The sequence below is a fragment of the Limulus polyphemus genome, unplaced genomic scaffold (genome assembly GCF_000517525.1).
Source record: "Limulus polyphemus unplaced genomic scaffold, Limulus_polyphemus-2.1.2 Scaffold490, whole genome shotgun sequence".
Classification (NCBI taxonomy): domain Eukaryota; kingdom Metazoa; phylum Arthropoda; class Merostomata; order Xiphosura; family Limulidae; genus Limulus; species Limulus polyphemus.
In genome coordinates, this window is record NW_013666100.1 from 373,440 (window position 1) to 380,450 (window position 7,011).

Consider the following 7,011-nt stretch of genomic DNA (forward strand, 5'->3'; position numbering starts at 1 on the left):
TTGTGTGTGTATATATATATATATATATATATATATATATATATGTGTGTGTGTGTGTGTGTGTGTGTATATATATAATGAGACAGATTTAGAATAATAATTTACTATATTCGCTCTAAGTGTATTGTTCAGAAATTTGAAGCACAAACTCGTGGTTAGATCAGGACAGCTTTATAGAATTAACCCTTCACTGATTACAGAAGTGCTTGATAATACAATTGGTTCCATGTTCTGTTTTTGTACGTCTTAGCTTATTCGTACATCAACACATGTTAATGCTACATGGTGAGTTTTGTTCTTCCACTTGTAGCATCATTTTCATTGTCTTTCGATCTACAAACCACATTTCACTAACATATTCTATCATTAAACACTTCAAACTTAAACCCTACACCTAAAATAAGAAACTAATGGATATAAGAAAGAACGTTTAGTTGCTTTATATTCTAGTTGTTTTAATTGACTAACAACATGTTTTCTTGTTAGCAAAATTGTAGAACGGCAGTTATACTCAGGATTTAATTACTTATATTGTACTCGTTTTGATAGTCCAGCAACGTGTTTAGTGGCGAAAAGGATGCCAATAATACGTGGAAATCACTGCTGTATTTTCGACAGTGACTTTTTTTTAATGACTAACTGTTTTGTTTTAATTTCCTATGAAGCGGTGGATACACAAAAAGTTATTTTTGTATTTATTTTGAAAACAGTTATCATTTTAACGCATATATGGCAAGCACAAAATGGAAGATCGAGTTAAAGATACTTCATGAACGTAAGTTTCCTTTTATTAGGTACTTTACATTTGCGAAAACATGCGATCCTGCAAATATCAGCTGCTAGCAGAAGAGATTTATTACTCTTTTTCACTTTCTACTAACAATATGGACGATTACCCTTTGTCTAAGTATCTTTCAGTGATGGCGGTAACAGCGGATTGAGCGTGTACTAATATTTTTCATGAAACTGAACGATTTGCGTGCAATACTTAATGTCTGTTATAAAAGTAAAATAAAATATTATATACGCCTATATATAATATCGGCACAGAGGGAAAATGATCCACGGACTTTGTCGTTGGTAGTCCATTACTTTACGTCGATCCAGTTCGAGAGACATTTAATATGTCTTGAAGTAGACCGTAACAGATTGATAGATTTTCGGGTTTTCCTATCCTTTGTAGATACGAAAAGTAGACAGGTGCGTTATAAAGCGTCCCCCAGTGGGACAGTGGTAAATTCATGAACTAACAACACTAAAATATCTACAGAAATATTGAATACAAGTCTAAATGTTTTCATTTTAATCATTATTTTGTTATCCGTGTTATAACGTCAACAAGGTATGTCACAGGACATTGATATATACGATAAATGGACAATAAAAATGTCTGTTTCTAATCTGTTTCATCATTTTTAAAAATATTCACTGGCTTACTTTTCGTTACTTTATTTTCCTAATATACACACATCTACATACTCTCTGAGCTTTCTTTCCCTCATCCATGTATCTAATTTTCGAGCCTTCTTTTCCTTTAAAATATATATAAGTACTCTATAGTTTCTCGTCCTTCACACACAGCTAAGTGCTTTAAATTTTTCTTTACTTTTTGCATACAAACTTCTCTATATATATATATATTTTTACCTATCATTTATACGCTTGCACACCCTCTAATTTTTTGCCCGTATACGTATGTCAAAATCTTCACTTTTTTCTGTTCATACATACATCTGCACGTTTTCCTAACTATCTTGGATAAAACATGTATATAAATATAATAGTATTGTCTGTTGTATGTCCATGTAACTACTTCGCAGGGTGTGGATGGATTTTTACCAAAATTGGTATGGATGTTTATTAGGTCCATGCGGGGGTACATACAAATTTACAATTTTGTGATTTTTTACCACTACTTCGCCTCCTGTTGATAGATCTTCACCAAATTTGGCATGAAGGTTTGATTGGTCCATGCGGAGATACAAGCAAAGCTGCGGTTTCACATTTTGTGTTTTGCAGTTTTTATGGACGTTTTTGCAACTTTTCATGTTCTAAAATAACCTTTCATTAATCATGAATTTACATAACTTCCGTCCAGGGGACGGGTACTCTAACTAATATATAAATATAGTTAACAAGATTTGTTTCACACACACACACACACACACACACATATATATATATATATATATATAGTAAATTACTTACCATAACCCTGAGAAATAGAAAAAAACGAATGTGTACACACAAACACACAGAACTATTTTTCCTGCAAAGTTATACTTGCTTACTTAGCTTTGTTTCCATTCAACACACATTTATATATTTTTCATCTTTGTTTCACTTTAAAACATACCTATATACTTTCCTTCCTTTTCTTCATACATAGTTTATAACTTGCATGCTATCTCAGATTTGTTTTTCTTACATCCTGCATACTTTACGAGCTTTGTTTTGTTTTTGAAGATTAACTTCATAAACTAATTTAGAAAGAATGATAATAAACCAGTAGATTATCAATTTATCTTTCATTGAGTTTCTTTTTCATTTGCCATCTTCGTATTCCAATGGTTCTTTTCCTCTGGAGGATATTGTAGAGAGTTACCTTATATTAAAAACGTCAGCATTCAGAATTTTCTAAGGACAGATTGAATCAGAATCTTTCATAACTATAGCATAGAGAAAAGAAAATTTTATAAAGAAATTCTCTAGTCTAACAGAAAGTGGAAGGTCTTGTAAATAAATGTATCAGCTGTTTACTCAAGTTAAAATATATGCACTGCATAGCCAGTTTAATCAAAACACAGACGTCAGTCAACTGCTATAACATTCAGGGAAAGGTACTAGATACTGCTTGTCACATATGATGCTCAAAAGTGTAATAAGTTCGGCCAAAGCAAAGGCTTAGTATCAAAAGCCTTTTCTATCTATAACCTAACATGTTATTCTTATCAAAAGATCCATAATTCAGAATAAGTCTTAAAAAAACAAAGAAGTAGTAAATCAAAACGCGCTTTACAAGTAAATACCTTACTTTATCTTTGATATTGAACCATGATCATAAACAAATCAAAGTTTCCGAAAAGTTTTTGTTGCAAATACGAGTTTCATTTTCAAAAATACATATCACTTCCCCGAAAAGGGTATTCTTTTTTAACCATTCGCACCACTATACAGTAGTGTGTTGTCTGTCAGTCAGTAGGTAGACACTAAAATGATGTCACACAAAGGACGCTTAACGTTGCAATTTGTACTGTCGTGACGTCAGTAAAATGTTCGCATGCTTTTAATAACGAGAAGAATTATGGATTATGTAGGCTACAACACAGCATGACATATGAATTTTAAAAGCAAGATATAAGAATATTTGTTACGCTTAATTTTTGTTTTATTTACTTTTGAAACATAAAATTTTCGGGTACTCTGCGTAGGTACATCTAGTTTCTAGTATATAGCAGCATCTACTACAACAAATATAAAAAGTTACACAGCTTACGGAAGTGTGAACGTTTGGCAAAACTAGAAATTTTATTGTGCTAAGCGTCAGATTCTTGATCAAGTACTTCGATCACTTGAAAGTCCTGACGTTGAGGAAACAAATATTTTAATGTTACAATCACGTGGTTTATATGATTACCGCCCTCCGCCTGATGGTGCCGTTCTTCTAAGAACATGAAAAGCCGAAAATGAAAACAGTTTTATTGACTATTATTTGTGTGTGATCTAATTTTATGAACCAGTAAACCTTTAGTTAATTAAAAATACGCATAGGTAGAGGATGATGTGGTTACCAGAGAGAAAACAAGTAAGCATATTTGGAAAACAAAACATAGAAAGTTATAAAGATGCGTTTTTAGTTGTTTTTTACTCATCACAGCTAATTTATATGTACTGTTTGTTTAAGAACAAAGTCACGTTGGGCTACCTGCTGTGTCCACCGTGGAGAATCTAACCCCAGATTTTAGGGTTTTAAGTCCGTAAACTTTTTGCTTTCCCACCGGGGACCACCTATACTTATATAGAATTTGAACAATGCATAAGATTAATGATACAAGTTTATATCTTCTACATTATTCAGCAGACAAATTGTTTTGGATACTAAAAAATAAATATTATTCCCAATTTATTATTAGATTCATTTTTCACTGAGTTATACCCATCCTCAGTAACCCTGTTCAAGGACAAATAACATAATAAGACTAGGCTTTTTATAGTGGTGGAAACCATATATTACATGAAAGGTGTTTTTTTTCGATTTGTTCTTGATCAGGGTTACTAACTAGGGTTGAAATTCCAGAAAAATGGTTAGTTTCAGTGAGAGAGAGGAAAATCAAATGATTTACTGGACGTCATATTTAATTTTAGTAAGTCAAAGAGAAAGTGGCGATTACCTGACGTTTCAGTTTCACCATATCATTAAAAATCAACAACAAGTGGAAAAGTAATTTGTGATACATATATTTCAAGCAGGTGTTGTGACGGATTTGTTATTATACAATTATTTGAATATCGATGTTTGTTTAAATTAAATTTATATTTAGAAATGTACATAACTTATACTGTTAAGTATATATTGCGAAACTCCCGCCTACTCTCTAAAGTTGTAGAATATTGCCGAGTGTAAGAATCAACAATATATGTATCTGCGTAAACGATAGTGTTAGCGTCAGTATTATTACGTAAACTGAAGTTTCGAGAAACTCTCCACACGCCCATAAATATAACCAACGCGACGCGCCAAAGAAAGAGTATCTATTATCAGTTTGCTATAGTTGGCGTGCTATAAACTTTGGAGGCTATAACTGTGATTATTATAACACATATTAATCGGAAAACTTACGATATTTAACCAGGAAATTTTTAAATTCCGAACATTACAAATCATTTAACTTCAGTGAATTCACATCGGACATTAGTACTTTTACGAAAACATTACCAAACGTCATCGATAGAAAAAATCGGCGTGTGATCAACACGAAATTAACTCGCTCATCGTGAACCCTCGATAAGATATCAAGGAAGTTCCAGACGAGAAAGAAGACTTTATATTGCTTGTAAGTTTGTAAAACTTTTGTATATAAATCATTGTATGTAATAACTATTTATAATAACTGTTATTGTAAATTGTATCATTGGTTGTATACTAAAATATATTTGTATTAAAAAAGAAAACTGTGTATATCAATCTCGTTGGCAAATATTATAAATTGAAGATACATATCGGTATATTTAACTACAAAATCTAAATTACAATCTAATTCAATTTCAGGCTATTTGAAATTGTAATGCGTAACAATGTTCTTTCTAAACACCCTTCGTTGAAAAAATAAAAGATTATAGGTTTTAAAAAGTGTATATGTATATATATATATATGTTATTAACTTCAGAAAGAAAAGATGCAAGAAACCTTTAGTTCGTTTTATATTGTTATTATTTACCTGCATTGCATCATGCTATTTTCTCAATCTAACTGTTAACTGTTAATCCATACTATTGTATATCATGTTTAAAGAAACAAAACCAAAATGTTGTCTAATATAAAAAAAATAGACGAAATATGCAATCTTTGTACTAAACCCCGTAATCTTATAGTAACTTTTACTTCCAAAATACTTTTAATCTAAAATGTAATTCCACATATACAGCAACAGTAAAGTAATATATGCTAGAATACATGTATGATTTCTGATCAAGTAAGTTGAATTTAATGGAAATATTGTGTTAGCTAATTAATAGTTATTTTGCATTATAATCTACACATCGGGATATTCTATATTCAAATATCATGTTATGTAAAATACACCTTCCAAGCTAGGTTTTGTCTCCGAGATATTTTTTTCGTTTATCTATATTTCGGCTTAAAAATAAACTGTTTGTAAGAAAGCACTTAAAGGTTCAAGCCACATAGAAAATCTTACTCTTTTTTTTTCCCTTTCCTCCTTATATTTTTCTTTGATCGAACATAATACTTTGGAGTCTTGATTTTCTTTCAACCAGTGTCGTGAACACATACACACTCGTATTTCTATTCCTTTTTTTTTAGCTGAAGTGGGTTTTAAACGATTCTGAAAAATAAAATAATGTTTCCTGAAACTAGGTTCTTGCGTGATAAATAAATATAGTACTAAATATCAATAACTTGAATTAAATACAATGTACCTTCACGAGTTTCGATTCATAAGATCTTTAGTGTTATTAATATACCAACATTCTCAGAATTGGTAATTACATTGTACCTTTCTTTTAAACTCAACAATGATAGTCACGAGTTGTTTTCACACGGTTTAATTAAATGTTATCATGAATTAAAGTTGTTTTTGATATACGTTCTGCAAGCAAAGATTATTGATTGAATAAAAAAAAATAGTATACATGATTTACGAAGAGAAACAAAACAAAAAAGAATCATCAGGGAAAATGTTTTAACGACAGTAGTAGATCATTGACCCAATCTATTATGAGGAAATTTAATTAACAAACTCTATCATTTTCTTTCTTCCAGAGAAAAGCAACATTGGGTTATATGCTGTGTCAACCGCCGAGAATCGAACCCAAGATTTAGCGTTCGAAGTCTATAATCTTACCGCTGTCCTAGCAAGGGACATATAACTTCTCAAGATAGAGTTTAAAAGGTTAGGTTTTATTGACTAGATGTTAGATTATCTATAGAAAAGTATCGGTGTCAGTTGAAAGAACCATTTCATTGTAGTTACATCTACTGTACGTGGGTTATGCAGATGTAACCGAAAATACATTGAAAATATACGGATTATTATTGAAGGAGTCGACTGAAATCTATTTGTTTTCTTTCTTCTGAACCAGTGTATAGGTGAGTGTATGTGATTAGTTGTCATTAGTTATCGATGAAATGGTTTTTTTTTTCGATAGTAAAGCTTTATATTATGTTCATTTAAACGTGACTCGAAAGTCTGTATAAGTCTTTCATACATATATATCGTGACGGATTTATTATTTATTTATTTTAATATCGTTGTTTGTTTAAATTTAAG

The 7,011-nt window shown here is 31.0% G+C and overlaps 1 protein-coding gene across 3 annotated transcripts in view; it reads right to left on the reverse strand.

Annotated features, from left to right (window-relative positions):
• The window catches only part of LOC106458597 (slit homolog 1 protein-like), a 65,202-nt gene that overhangs the window by 26,066 nt on the left and 32,125 nt on the right, over positions 1-7,011 (reverse strand). For 2 of the 3 annotated variants that reach the window (XM_022384868.1, XM_022384866.1), the window contains one exon: positions 5,920-6,066. The exons of the other annotated variant lie outside the window; for it this stretch is intronic. The gene's annotated coding sequence lies outside the window, so the exon portion shown is untranslated. The remainder of the gene's footprint in view (positions 1-5,919; positions 6,067-7,011) is intronic. 3 annotated transcript variants of the gene reach the window in all.